The 15,832-nt window shown below is 46.2% G+C and overlaps 1 long non-coding RNA gene across 1 annotated transcript; it reads right to left on the bottom strand.

The window, feature by feature from the left end:
- Window positions 1-1,044: 1,044 nt before the first annotated feature.
- Window positions 1,045-1,659, bottom strand: LOC121835493. The gene is made up of 2 exons (XR_006077620.1): window positions 1,601-1,659; window positions 1,045-1,195 (listed from the first exon to the last, which is right to left on the bottom strand). It is a non-coding gene; the product is annotated as an uncharacterized LOC121835493 (long non-coding RNA).
- Window positions 1,660-15,832: the final 14,173 nt, after the last annotated feature.

Raw genomic sequence — 15,832 nt, 5'->3', positions numbered from 1 at the left:
AGGGGCAATAAAGAGAGAGAGTGAAAGAGAGAGAGAGAGATGACTGCAGTGCAACGCCGTCGAGTTGACCCAAATACCGACTGGGAACACCGCACCGAGAGAACGCAGATTGGGTTTAGAGAGAGTGCACGAGTTGGAACTATGCAGGTAGAGCTAACACCTGGCAGGACGGAAGCAGCGATACCCGAGCTGCGTCGCCTTCAATCATCGCCTATCTCAGGCGCGCACGGCTTCAGAGCCGCGATTGGATGGTCGAGTAAACTCGGTTAATTTCCAGACTTTCGCTGTCTTTCTTAAGTTTGAGGTCTTCATATTTTTAATCCAGACCGGCGTGCTCAGATGGCAAGTAACCCGCCGACTCGTAATTGGGATTCTTTAGGGTGGTCTTTCTATTGATGCATGTCTCGCATAATTCACGGAACCCTACTGAAAAAAACCATATGAATTTTCCATACGGGTCTTCATATAGCGTTATGGGATACGGGTCATACGGTTGGTATGGGTCATACGGTTGGTACGGGTCATATGGTTGGTACGGGTCATATGGTTCGTATGGGTCATACGGTTGGTACTGGTCATATGGTTCGTACGGGTCATATGGTTCATACGGTTGGTATGGGTCATATGGTTGATACGGGTTGGTACGGTTTGTATGGTCCATATGGTTTGTATGGCCTATGGTTGTTATGGATGATATTGTTCATGCAGTTTAAATCGTTGATATGATCTATAGGCCAACGCACTATTTACCAACAAGCTTTCACAAGGTGTGAACAAATTCAGTTTCTACACGAGGTGCAAGCACTGCGTGTGCACAAGAACGACATTCACGTGACGTAAAGCGTCTGCACATGCGCCCTAACAGTAGCAGCGCCACCGTAGCAACGTGACGTCAGAGCCGCGTATTGGTGTATATCGATCGTATTAACCACATGGTTCACTCATCAGTGAAACATGAAGTTCAGCAGGGAAACACTTTCCTTTTAAAGCCTATGCAAGATAGCAGAAAGTGCATGCACAGAGAAATGCTCGAACTTCGAGAAATTGTGAACATGCATTCCACCCGCAGGCTCGTTTATTTGTCCTCCAGTCTCAGACTTTGAAGTAGCTCGTGCATGCTAATGAGGCAATTCTTTGAGGCGAGCTGCATCTGCTTTCCCAGTTGGTCACAGGCTGACGCACCTCCGACGGGCATCTGAAAGTAATGTAAACAAAACCGACAGTCACATTACATGTTCTCGTAAAATAGTTTGTACAATATCTATCTAGTCAGTAAACCCTTTTCAAAAGTCTATCAAGCAACAATGGCTGTCAGTACTGCTTGCTCACGAAGTGCGTGACTGGATCCGAGTTCTCGCTGAACGCTGACGCAGGGCTCGCTTTCAGTATATGCTCAGAGTATGAGAGCAAGCAATGGCGGACAGGCGTTCGCACTGACGTTGGAAAAGGGTCTATTGACTTAAATTTTATGACTGACCTAATATTTAAAATCATCTACCTTCTGCAACTTTCACATTTTGAAAACAATCACAAACATTTATCAAGGCAATACATCACCGCATGACGGAAAATACATAACATACAACTTTCGTCAACTTACATAGCATACAACTTTCGTCACCACGGGACGTCTCTGCAGTCTCCCGGGACGCAGACCTCCCACGTGGTCACACCCCGGTCCAAGCACCCCTCTCGTCCCGTTTCCCAGAAGAACGCAGGAACAGGCAGCTGTCCCGATCATACGCCGAGACCCAAACGTCTCCACTTGTCTCCATTGTTCGTTAGCACCCGGTCCGAAGGCTGAGGAAGCGGGCCTCTGTTTCTCAGCGGGGTGTCAGGGGGGTCAGCTCCCGCTGTGCCGGGTGGCCCGCTCGGCGTCGCTCGGAAGCTGCACCCCACCCACGCCGCATCGGTCAGCATGTTCGGCGGCGCCAGAATGCCGAGCCCGAGACTCTGGTCAGTCGATGGGAGGTCGATGGCGCTGCCAGGAAGCCGAACCTGCTCTCTGGGTGGCCGATCATAACAGAATGCATCCACCAGGTGCACATTGAAAGTCGTTTATTTAGCTCTAAAATTTGTTTTCTTGTGCTTTTCAACGGAAGACTGGTGATTTTGAGGTTAGGGTGCAACATGCAACACATTAAAGCTAGGAAATGAGCGCTGAAATTTCGTTTCCCTACACCTTTAATGGAAGTGTAGCCACATAATCTTAGTATAGTATAATTAATAAATTATTCTATGCATGGACAGGAACGTTTAGTTGAGTAAGTCGTCCCTGCAGTCCATTAAGCACAAAATTTTAGTTTAGACTAGACAAATGTAAGCCAGAAACACTCAAATCCTGGAATTCATAAGGAAATAACTTTATTTGTGCTTACTGCAGACTTATTTTTCGCGGGCTCCATATTTCGCAATTGAGGTCGAAGCTGAAGTTTTGAAATAATTCGCGGGTTCTAATTTTCGCGATGCAGTGGGATCTCCATATAGATTCCAATGTGTTTACACTTTACCGGAATTGTTTACGGGACCTACTTTTTCAGCAATTGTAGCCGATTCGTAAAAACGATTCGACAGCAATCTCAACCAAGCGATTCGACAGCGACCTCAACCGTGGGGTTGCTGTCACGTGCCTTGCTTCGACGCTCTTATTGGGTCGGGAAGGCCGCAGCCTCCACAGCTCGTCAAGTTATCGTGAAACACAGAGTACAGTTGCTGCACTCGGAGTAAGGGTAAAGGATCGCAAACTCAACATGCCCAGCACCTGGAAGAAGGCATAGGACATACACCTCGAGGTTAAAGGACACATGCAAAGGAAAAAAAAAAATTTTTTTAGACAGCTTAGATGGAAAAAGGATGTCATAAAACGATTTTACAACGAAGAAACAAAATTTTTAGAGCTATATTTACGGCGCTATACGAATTTGTAGTTGGCGCTCGCGGGAGCCGCCGCTGGTCACGTGGTAGGCCCGCGCGCCGCCGCGCTGCGTCGCCGCCGCACGCTGAGCGTTGTGCGAACGCTGCTTCAACGCGTTTCTCCACGCCGCCGTCGCCGCCGCCGCACAAGTTCGTCTGCCTCGGGGCGCCGCCACCGTCGTCTGACCGGCGCACAGGTCTATCACGTCTGCTTGCGCTTTTTCAGGAGTTTCCTTTGGGCTCTAAAAGTTACTTATTCGTCTTGGTTTTTTGTTATACTTCAAACAAAGATGAATAAGTTACTTTTAGAGGCCATAGGAAGCTTCCGAAAGAGCACAAGCACCACGTGATATATAAAGACCAGTCACGTGATAAATACAGACCACTTTTCCGCGGTGCCCGCGGGCGCCAACTACAAATTCGTTTTGCGCCGTAAATATAGCTCTAAAAAAATTTTTTCTTCGTTGTAAAATCGTTTTATGGCGTCCTTTTTCCATCTAAGCCGTTTAAAAAAAATGTTTTTTTCCTTTGCATGTGTCCTTTAAAGGGATACTGAACTGAAATTTCGAACTCGCAAAACAAGGCTGGACAGATAGACGGGACGTTGCAAAACCCAAGAACATCACTCATACAGCGATACCTCTAACGGATCGCCATATTTTTAGAAAAGAAGTGCCCGGCCGAGGAGGCCGACGAGACAAGGCACGTCACGATTCTCATTCCGTCTCCTCCTCGCTACGTCCCGTGTCAAGCTGGTGAACCGAAGCGAGGAGGAGAGAAGCGAGGCCGCTTCCCCTCATTCTCAAATTCTCCCGGAGGACAGTGATGTCAAAGACCTCGCTTGATCGTGCCCTTCTTTTCCAAAAGTGCAGCGATCTGTTTGAGACATCGATGTACGAGTAATGTTTTGGAGTTCGTAGAGTCCTGTTCAACGCCTCTAGAGCCTTATTTCGCGAAATTCAAATTTCGGTTCAGTATCCCTTTAACAAGCCACACGCCAGATAAGGTGCTCCATCTGTGTTTAATGGTTCCAGAAATCTATCGATGCCCTTGCACCAGCGGAGTTGAATCGTTCATTATGAAAAGCAAACCAACAAAACTGCATGGTGTTTGGCAAAAATAGGTTACAGCCTGTGCTTTTGATTTGGAACTTCAGAAAGATGAGCTCAATTCTCTGGAAATTAGAAACTATGTATATTCTGAAAGAATTACTGTTCTGCATATCAAGGTTGTCTCGTTAAAATAAAAAAATAAATACCAGAAAAAAGTACTAACCTGATATGCACCTATGAAGTCTTGTTTTGGCTAGCAGTGACCGGCCCTGGTTAGCAATGACTCCATGTCCCCAGGATTGAAATGATGGTTAAGTAACGTCCACCCCTTATGCACTTTTTGGTACAACTGGAAGAGACAAAGCATCTTGTTAAAAATTACCAATCCTTTTCACGAGCGAATTTTGCAGTTCATGCTTCCTGAAAGTCATTTCCCACAATAGTGTTAAATTAGAACAATGAGAGCAAAGTTGTTTCAGTAAAGGGCCCCTGAAAAGAAAAACAAATGTTTTTTTTAAACAGACTTGTTGGGACACACGTGTCAAATAATTAATTTTACGTGAAAAAAAAATTAGTCAGAGCAATATTGATGGCGCGAGACGCAATTTAGTCGGTAGTCACCTCCCTTCCACCTGTTTCCTCTGGGCACTTTGAGCGAGTAGAGGGGAGATCAGCTTCACCTTCGTGTTGAGGTGGCGAGAGCGAATGACCATTCCGGGACGTCATGGACTTTGCGCGCAGAATTTAAAATAAATCTCTTGCCGTCAATATTGCTCTAAAAATTAATTATTTTCGCATAAAATTTATTTTTTGGCACGAGTGTCCTTATCAGACTGTTCAAAAAGCTTTTTTTTTTTCCAGGGGCCCTTTAAGAGGTGTTTGCCTGATATGCATCAGTGGAATCAGGTATTGACTAGCAATGACTTATTGCCCCCGTGACTGAAGTGCTGTTTCAGTAAAGTGCCGTTCACACTCTTGTGACCGAGTAAGACCGAGAGAGACCAGACCGGTTTTTAAGCCTTTTGCGAGTTCTTAGGACGGGATGCGCCAGAACGCAGCTGGTCCTAAGAGATTGCAAGTGGCTTGAAAACCGGTCTCGTCTCTCATGGTCGTACTCGGTTGCAAGAGTGTGAACGGGCCTTAATGCTTCCTGCACAAAAAATTCAAATGTAAGAACACAAGCCCCAAAATGTTTGTGCCATTCTCCTCCCCCTACTTTTCTGTGCATTTATTTTTTTTTATCCCTTGGCAAATCCTAAAGAATTCAAAATGCTTATCCTACATCCTTCGGTTAGACTGAGTGGGTAACCCGGAGAATTCATTGTTTGTGAGAACACTTTTCCATTCACCCCATGCTGTTCTTGAAAGCAGAAACTCCTCTCTCTTAACCACAGTCATTAAGCACTTTTCATAGACCATGCACACAAGGTTGGCAATGCCAGCACAAGCTCATGTCTTCACTTTGAGCATGGATTAAGCATATATAACTAAATCTGAGACACCGGAAGAAGGAAAAAGGAGGACACAAAAAAGAGGACGACACACATAATGTCTCGAACACAGCTGCAGGTTAATTCTAAAACCACACCATTTTATAGGGGTAAACCGCAGTGCCAAGAACCCTCACACTAAGTCACACCCCCAGATTGTCAGCAAGGGGGAAAAAAGAACTGCCCTCAACGTTCCCACACTGGCCAAAGTCAACCCACCGACTAAGAAGTAAAAAAAAAATGCAGCTGTGGTTGAGACGTGTTGTGTTTGATGTTCTCTTTTTCGCGTCCTTCTTCCGGTGTCTCAGGTTTAGTTATGTATGCAATTCACCACCCTTGCCTGTACTTTTACTCTTCTCTCAATTAAGCATACGCCTGCAATTCGTAATATCTGATCTATGGGAAGTCTCTGATCCACCAAGCCTTTTCCATTATGAGCAGGCATTATTTATAAAAACCTCCTTTCATTACATTGTTTCAGAGAACAATTGTTCTTTCTTAATTAGGATCAACTGATCATATTAGTATAATTGCCAAATAATGGCAAATTCACATGATACATCGAATTGCAATTTTCATCCGTGCACCATTTGTCAAGTTACCATCATGTAGGCTATTCCTGAGATTTGTCCCTCGTCCGCGGACACTCATACTGAAAGGGCAGAGTGCCTTCTTAATCGCAGATTTTTGGCAAGTGAGTTACTCGAAAAGCGTTTTTATGGTAGAGTAGCAACAGCTCACGAATATTTTTGTTTTCAAATCAGTCAAACAAACAGAGTGGATCATTGCTTTGTCGCGCCACTCTTAAATCTCCACGCGTGAAAGAAGCTGCAAGAACTTTGCCCAGCTGACACGCCACAGGTCCTGGTACTCCTCCGGGTTGGTGTCAAAAAGCTTGTCAAAACTCGCCTAGCATGCTGCAATCTTTCCTGCAGATCCACCCAGTTTTCCATCCAGCAAGACCTGTCTTATGGCTTGTGCTGAAGAGTGGTGCACAAGCGAACAGTGTGTAAAGGTATTTCCAAATGCCTCTCCGCGACCCCAGGACTTCATCGCTATGAAGCTGAAGCCTCCTGAAGCAGGATCATACTTGTGCCATGTCGTTAGTAAAGTAAGTGACACTTCGCTCTAAGCCTGCCACTATGTTTTAGCCCACTTGGTATGTAACAGCGGCAGACAACGATTCCTTTTCATGATAGCACCGTGATCCTAGTCGCAAACATCACTTCTGCTCTTGGAAAACAGTGCCACACTGCGATGTAGGTGTTTCGCAAAATTGCAAGGCTGCGAATAGGTATAGTATGTCCTCGCTGTCGCCTGCTCGTCTCCTTAGTGTGGATGCGCTTGGGGGACTAACGTTCCATGGACGTCTTGTCACTTGATAAACCCATCCGCGGATTAGCACGTCGTGTAAATCAGCCATAGATGGACTGCGGAGTCTGCAATCACTTAACATTTTTCTTGACGTTGCCTGCACGTCATGAAAATGTGTTTCGTATCCAATTAGATATTCTCGAAGAAACAAGGAAACTGCATAATGATGTCGCACAATATTCACCTTAACCACTTAACCGGTTTTTGTTTTACAATTTTTCATCCTAAATTTTTTTTTTTTTTCCCTTTTCTAAAGCTTGTGCGGCTTGGGCCGCACATGACTCCACAATCGGTCGCCATCCTTAAAAACGTGTACAATAAAAATATGCGTGCTGCCATCTCTCAGCAGCACCGCAAAATAAGCTCGGAGCGGGCCTGGGACGTCCAAAACAGCCAAGGGGCAAGGTAGAATGCGTGGACGTGCTACATTCCTTCTAAATGCCTAGGGAACGGCTCTAGGTGGAAGAGCTAGGCTTGCTTAAAACAGTTAAAGGACACATGCAAAGAAAGCAAACTTTTTTTTTAAACAGCCGGATTAGGAAAAGGAAGTCATAAAACAAATTTACAACGAAAAAGAAAAATTTTTAGAGCTATATTTACGGCGCTAAACGAATTTGTAGTTGGCGCCCGCGGGCACCGCGGAGAAGTGGCCCTTATTTATCACGTGATTGGCCGCTATTTGTCACATGGTACCGTAAAATACCGAGCAAGCGCCCACTCAAACTTTGGAGATAATCGTGAAAAAATCGGGGATGGGCCCTTCTTCGCTCATCAATTTTACATATAAATGTACTTTGTGTATTTTCTCAGATCCTACAAATTTGGGAATGGGCGCTTAGTGTGGTGTGGGCGGTTGCACAGTATTCTACGGTACTTGCACTCTTTCGGATGCTTCGTATGGTCTCGAAAAGTTACTTATTCATCTTCGTTTGAAGTGCAACAAAAAACAAAGATTAATAAGTTACTTTTAGAGCCCAAAGGAAGCTCCTGAAAAAGCGCAAGCAGACGTGATAAACCTGTACACCGGTAAGATGACGGCGGCGGCACCCCAGAGCACACAAACTTGCACGACGACGGCGGCGCCGCCGTGGAGAAATGCATTGGAGCGGCAGCGCACAGTGCTCAGCATGCGGCGGCAGCGGGTCTCCGCGGCTTCGGCGACACAGCGCGGCGGTGCACAGGTCTAACACGTGACCAGCGACGGCTCTCACGGGTGCCAACTACAAATTCGTTTTGCGCCATAAATATAGCTCTAAAAATTGTATTTTTTCGTTGTAAATTTGTTCTAAAGCAATCTTTTTCCATCAAGGCTGTTTTAAAAAAAAACTATGTTTTTTTTCCTTTGCATGTGTTTTTTAAGGTTTTAAGGAGCTGCAGTACCTTCCATGTCATTGAATCTTATGTAGTAGTATATGATTCTAAGTCACAAGACCAGGTTACAGAAAGTAACAAGAAAAAGGAAGACAGGACATCATATTGTTTCATATTCTAATTTTTTCATCAGTCCCGTATTAAAAGGTTTTCATAATAAAACTTGCACTTGTATTTTATCTACACTTCTCTTTCTCACAACGTCCTGTCTACCAAATGGACCAGCGAAGTAAACTCCCCCCCCCCCCCCCACACATACACACAATGCACAATTGAAATTTCTGGACACAATATTCCATGAATGTATTGGGCATCTGAACCAAGCTGAAGAAAAATTTTTGGTCTGAGGAAATAAAGGGTTACAAAACTGAAAAACATAGCAGTAGCATACTTCTCACTTTAGCACGTGTAGAAGAACCATTCATTTCTATTAGAAAGGTAGAAAAGCCAAAGGCTCAGGTTACTCACCGACAGCAACTACCAGGAAAGCAGGGGGGCATGATTGTGGAGGCAGCTGGTCTCCAATGCTTGTGCCTTTCTGAAAATTGGAAGTAAGACTTTTAAAGCAAAATGACCCCAACTATTGCCACAAAACATTCTTTCATTCCATTTCTCGTATCAAAAAAGTTGGTATTAGGAACTTTGCCGGGCTGACACGGTGCAGATTCTGGTATTCATCTGCGTCAAAAAGCTCCTGTCAAATCGTGGCTAGAACGACGGAAGCGCTTTGCATCTCCAATGAACCGTTCAGCCAGCAAGACCTTTCTTGTAGGGGTGTCACAAACCAGCCGACGTTCGAGTTTGACCAGGTTCGACTTTTTCCAACTTCTTGCGAAAAGTTAGAAAAATGTTCGACTGCTGTTCGCACGCGCGACATGCTGGCCAGTTGGCTTCGGATTGGATGGTGATGGCTAAGGGATGAATTAAGGGCAGCACCTATTGGTTATTCCAGTTAATACAGTACAAAAAAGTAAGTTATTAACTTGTTCAGTAGTTAGAGTTAGTTTCTTTTATTTGCAACTGTTTATAAAATTAAAATAACCTTTTGAGTGAGACACAATTTTTGTAGACCTAGACATGCTTGTATCATGGTCTTGCCACGCTGTCCACAAAGTCGAACAAGTCAAATCTGGTTAAAAGTTTCGAAGGTTTGTCGAACCGGTTTGACACAGTCGAACCCCAAATGCTCGACCTAACAATCCGGTTTGCCAAAAGTTCGCGGCACCCCTACTTTCTTGTGGCTGTGGTGTATTGAAGGCGCAAGCACGGAGTGAGTGAAGGCGTCTCCAAATGCCCCGTGGCGAGCCCAGGACTTCGTCGCTTCTACGCCAAAGTCTCCTCGAGTAGGACTACGCTTGTGTTTTTATCATGACTTTGTTTAGTAAAGCTAATGGTGCTTCGCACTAAGCCTATCATTGTGTTAAGTCTCCCTCTGCACGTAACAGTGGCGCAGAGTTCTTTTTTTAAAGTAGAAAATGTTGATTTCGATTTGTGACAACTGTGTCACAGTGTGATCGCACAATGTTAGAGCTTCTCAGCAGTGTGGGGCCGCGAACATGTTTGGTACGTCCTGCCTGTCGTTTGTGAGTGTGCTCCTTTGTGTGGATCAGTTCGTCGTATGAATCAGCCATCAATGAAGAGTGCTGTTCATTTTGAACTTGATATAAATTAACTGAGCAGCACCATTTTGTAGGATGGCTAACCCGCCTAAAACCCCCTGATGTGTTTGTGTTAGTTTTGGAACTGGCGTGTAAGTGCCAGTGCACGAGGCCCATGCAGCACTTGTAAGCAAATGGCAATATAGCCCTGAAAGGAGAGGTACTTAGAAGTGAATTCTTTGCAGCTCGGCATAAAGCTATCTCGCCTCTGCCTCCTTCATAAAGTCGACTATCATTGCCCCGACCTCAAGAACTCTTTATCATCACCTCCGGAATGAACATCATCTTGTATTTCCAGTTCCACAAACGCATTCAATCAGTCTTTTCTTTCTCAAGCCATCTGCAACTGGAACAGCCTACCATCCACCATCGTAATCCCAGAAGTATTTCTAGCAAGCTTACGGATTCATTTTTCTTGTTAAAAGTATTTTATTGCCACTGTGTATGAATAATGAGCTTCCTTTTCTTGTTTGTCTTTATTTGTATAACAATGGCACGTAAGCGCCAGTGCACGAGTTGCACACTGCACGAATCCTGACCATGCCCTTAAGGTGAAAATAAATTAAATGAAATGATTGGCAACACAGCACTCACTCATGGCACGTCTCTCTCGCATTCGCACAATAAAGGCTGAAACGCATGTAAGCGGTTTAGCAAGCAACGAGACGAGCAACTGAGACTTGTCACTGTAGCTCGGTTTTTGGATTTCTAGAAAATGTCGCTCAATTACTTGACTGCTTGCTCCCGTCGCTTTCAAGCGATTACCTTGTCGCGAGACTGACTGAGTGATAGCAAAATGGTTGCCATTGCTTGTCTCTTCGCTCGCTCAATCGCTTACACGTAATTTATACTTTTTGGCTGTTGGTGCTTGCAAAAATGTAAAGCGTGAATTTTATCAAAGGCTTTGTTCTCGCTGACTCTCAGACTGCTGCGAAAACTTTGGGTTCCAGTGAAATAAGACCACGTGATTTCTTACTTTGCTTATGAACTGAGGAGGCAGTAGCTTGAAAATCAGCTCATGGTCTCCTCAAGTTGTTTGGAACACCTTTTTTTTTCTGTTTTCTTTGGCACTACTCATTTACTAACCCTCTGGCAATACATAAAGTGTTGCCAGAGGGTTAGTAAATGAGCGCTACATATACAGCACTTTGTATAAAAAGTCTGTGCCACAGTCGAAAAATAACTCCTTATACTCTTCGCAAGCAACGTCACCAATACAGACGGTACTTCCAAAGGCGCAGGTCACGCAATATTTCGAGTAGTTTCCCAGGACGAAAATCGAACTTGGATCTGACCACCCACAGTGGAAACAAACGGGGTGCAAATACGAGCGCTAGGACGCAAACTGGTACCTTCAGCAGTCATGGGTTCCGCAAAACACACCGCCTAGCTAGGTGGTACCAAGCCGCCACCCGATTTGCAGGACTCAAGCCTTGAACACCGATCTAAGAGATAAAGCTCCCCGATCACTCACCAAGCGCCTCGCTCGGCGCCCCACGCCCCCGTGGGAACTTGCCTCTGGGTCCGTTCCCGCCATTTGACTGCTCGCTCAGTGACAGGCCGGTTCCGGTACTTCCTTGGAAAAAGCTTGAGGGTCATCCAATGCGCAAAGAATGTGTGCGACAAGGAACCGCACACGTCCGCTTTCACGCTGCCTGCACACACAAGAACACGCCATACACGCTCCGAAAAGAAAGGGCTGGAAAAGTACTCACCAAGTAGACTGGAACCCACAGCTGGCTCTATGGGCACGCCGGCACCTGGGACACTTTGTTTCTTCAAGAACGTTCTTCGATGTTTTTCCGTAAGCCTAAAGGCCTGAAACCGCCCGAAATACGGTGGCCCGAGAGTTTGCAGCTTGGTTTGTTTTTGATTTTGTGACGATGGCGATGGCGATGCGGCGACGTTCGCTGGTTTGACGACAGGTGTTACGACGAAACTCATTTGACGCAACGTAAATGTTCCTGCTTTAATCGAATTACATTACAAATTTTAAACATAAATAAAAACTGTTTCAACATTTATATATTTATTTTTAATAAAGTATGCGTGTACTAAACTAAAGCTTGGCCTGGCTCAGCCTCGTTTTATTTTAACATGGCGGCGACAATCGTCTCTGTTTGTGCTCTGTGCCGTGCTGGACCTATTGGCGGTTCACTGATCGTCCTGTTATCCACCTCTTGCGATCCGCATCAGCCGCAGGCGTGCTGTCTAAGTATTCTGTGCCCGCCGGAAAGAATATCCAGTCTTCTCGGAGGCAAGGCTGCAACTAGGGCTTCTCGGATCGTGGCTCGGACTCCGCGAGCCTCACGTCGTCTGCTTGGTTCCTGCACGTTTCCGGCGTCGGATCCCCCAGCCTTGGCCTCAGCCCTACATGACCTAGCTGGTGAAAGACAATCTACGACAACCCGGCGTCTTTGGAATGCGATTACTACGATTAGTGGCTCTTAAAAACTCGGTAACCCCCCTTCAGTGGTGAGCTCTTCGATGTGAATGGTGTTACCTTCACAGTGTCCCGACGCTCCGAACGGTCATTCTACAGGTGACGCTGTGAGACGCGAGCCTTCTGTGTTGCTTCAACTCTCAGTGTAATTCTCAAAATGGGCACTTGGTCCCGAATAAGCTGATGCACCTTTACTCACTCTCGAGACTCATCCCACGACGGTTCTAGCGGTACGTAAAACGTGGATGCACGATTCGGTTTATGGCGGTCACCTTGTCGATTGATACAGTGGAGAACACTGCTTACAGAAAGGATCGTTCTAAGAAGTGTAGAGCTGTGCTGGTCCTGGTACCTTTCCGATTACCCTTTTGGCGACGCCGTAACCTGGAGTATGAACCTCCCACAAGCATGGCAAGGTGCTGTTATGCTGCGAGTTCTGCCCCGCCTTTCGTGAAAGCTGAGTCCTACGGCTTGCCCAGCGAGCCACTGGTGCTCATTAACGCGAATTAAATGTGTGCATACTAGAACTCTTGAAGTTGAGTCGCTCAGAGTGCAGTACATACCATGGAACCATTTCCAGTGGCCCAAGTGCTGGACAGTTCCGTGAGACAGTGTGCCCAGTCCAATTGTTCTCAACATATTTATTAATCATAATAATGCCTCTCTGCAATCGACTCCACTGCTGTTGCGGACAACCGGATGTTGGTGCCGCTTATCAGGTGACCCCAGAAACCACGAGGGTTTGCAGAACAACATTGAGAAGGTCTGCAATAAACATTCAGCTACATTTCTTCTCACAGCATGTCAACAATTTTGTCCAAAACGTGTGGAACGCTGAATTTTGTACTTCGCATGCCTAGTAGAACAGGCCATAACACACTTAGGTGCCTTTCACAGCCTTGGTCCTGCAACACCTAGAGTACTGCAGCTTCATACAAAACTCCCATGAGGTTTATCTTGTAAGATCAGTTGAAAGTGTTCACCAAAGGGCAACCCAGTACCAAAGGGTACTGGGTTAAGTGCCTCCTTGCACTTAACCCAGTACCGCCCCGAGTCCTGCACTACTAGCTTCTGTGTGAATCTTGGTTTCTGCGTCCTATTGAAAGGGTCTAAGAACAGGAGAAGTCTAGAGTATTCGCTTCAGCCTGCGAATGCCTGCTGTTGCTCCTCGGCCCATTCAAACATCTCGGCATCTTTCGTAAGGTTTGTGAGCGGTGCAGAAATCCTTGCGAAATCCCAAACAAACGTCGAAAGTAGGCACAAAGTCCAAAGAATCTTTGCATGGCCTTTTTGTCTGTCTGCGCTGGAAATCCCGCGGCTGCACGAGTTTTCTTGGGGCCTGGGCAGACGCCAATGTTACTAACCATGTGGCCTAGGAACATCAACTCGTCAGAGGCGAAAGAACAGTCTGACGGCTTGAGTGCGAGTCCGGCGGACTGCATGGCTTGGAGAACAGCTCGGAGTCGTCGCAAGTGCACGTCGAAGTAACTTGAAAACGCTATGACGTCGTCGAGGTCGACAAGACAGGTCTGCCACTTCAGTCTCGCCAGTACGGTGTCCATGACACGCTGGAAAGTTGCTGGCGCCGTGCATAGTCCGAAGGGCATTACCTTGAACTCCTACAGTTCATCCGGCGTGACGAAGGCTATCTTCTCTCGGTCCTGTTTGTCAACTTCGATCTGCTAGTAGCTGCTCTTCAAGTCCATTGATGAAAAATACCGAGAGTGACACAGCCGGTCTAGCATTTGGTCGATGCAAGGAAGTAGATAGATATCTCTTCGTCACTGTGTTCAGCTGCCGATAGTCCCCGCAAAACCAAAGCATTCCGTCTTAACCAGTACTACTGATGAGGCCCACGGATTGCTTGAAGGCTGGATTATATCGTTGTTCCGCATTTTCATGTACTTGCTCCTGAATGACCCCCTTTTCGTTTATGGAGACTTGGTATTGTGACCGATGCACAGGGAGCACGTCATCCTCGGTAATGATGCAGTGCTTCTCAACGGTGGTGGTTTTGCTCACCTTCGACGACGTCGCAAAGCAATCCCGGTATTCGGCGAGGAGGTTAATCAAGCGCCGTCGTTTCGGGTCTGGAAGCTCGGGTCAATGTCGAGCTGTGCGGGAGACATACTGTCTTGCTGAGGTGACGAGGACTCTTCAGTTCTTGCGGTGATTTCGGCTTAGTTCCGGAGTTCCTCGACATGGCCCACAGTGATATCTTTCAAGGGGTGTTGCGTTTCTTGTCGGAAGTTCGTCATGAGGACCGCAGTGCGCCCATCCTGAAGTTCAGTTATTTCTCCTGTGATGCCTATTCGTTTTCCCAGGAGCAATTGAATGTTGCCTTCCAGAACAACTTCTCCGCAGATAGCTGAATCTGCTACGACGGGTACAACAACATGATTGTGGCGGCAGGTTTTCGTGGTCGGCAGATACTCGGACGGTGGCTGACGCTGTTTGGGGTTTTTCTGACGGCGGAACAGGTGTCCGCAACGTCAATCTGTTCTCTCCAAGGTCGATGACGGCGCCGTATTCACACAAAGTCCATGCCGAGAATGACGTCTCTGGCACAGTCTTGTAGAACGACGAATTTTACAAGACACGTCTCGCCATGAATTTTGACGCAAGCAGTTCATCTTTTGACAGGCGTGATGTGTCCTCGAGCGGTTCGTATCTGTGACCCATCCCACAGCATCGTCACTTTTTGAAGGCGGTGAGAGAGTCTCCCACTCAAAACTGTGTAGTCTGCTCCGGTGTCCACAAGTGCTGATGCGTCGTGGCCCTCAGTAACGTTTAGGTTGTTGCGCACTGTTGCAGGAGCGTCATTGCGATACGTGGCTTCGGAAGAGTGGATGTGCTCCTGCGTTCTTGGAGGCTCTTGACTTCAATAGTCTTCGGCAACACCACCTCCAGGCGTTGCCGCAGCTAGTTTTCCTGGCTCCGGAAGTAGATTTTGAGTGGGGGGGCTGAAAGTCAAGCATTTTGTTTTTGCATATTTTATTATAGGAGACAAGGGCTGCAGCCAAATTTCTGTAATTTTATTTTTACTTACTGTTTATTAAAATATCAAATATTATTTGCATGAAGTTCCTTACTTAGCATGTGCAATCACTTTTCCTTCCTGCTTTATAACAACAGTAGGGAGTTTTAATGGCTCGTACGCAACACAGTTGTGGGTCAGAAATGCACACGCGTAGAATGCAATACAGTTGAACCTCGATTTAGCGAAGTCGCCGGGACCCCCTAATTATTTCGTTAAATCGGGAACTTCGTAAAGTCGAGAAAGACATTCTTCGGGATAGGCTGCGCGGGGAATCCGAATTTGCTCGTTAAATCGGGTTTCGTTAAATTGAGGTTCAACTGTACTGCTTTTTTGCGCATGCACATTCTGACCCTCAAAGCTTTTAGGTACGATCCACCAAAACTCACTAATATGGCAAAAACACTTACGCACAGTGCTTCAGACAATTTAAAAATTCCTACGGGGATACACAGCATTGCAAAACTGAGTTTGCAGAGAATCACGTTTATTAT

This window comes from Ixodes scapularis, unplaced genomic scaffold, assembly GCF_016920785.2.
Source record: "Ixodes scapularis isolate PalLabHiFi unplaced genomic scaffold, ASM1692078v2 PGA_scaffold0__279_contigs__length_252992795, whole genome shotgun sequence".
NCBI lineage: Eukaryota > Metazoa > Arthropoda > Arachnida > Ixodida > Ixodidae > Ixodes > Ixodes scapularis.
The sequence above is the reverse complement of the archived record's forward strand: the minus strand, read 5'-3'. Positions and strand labels throughout refer to the sequence as shown.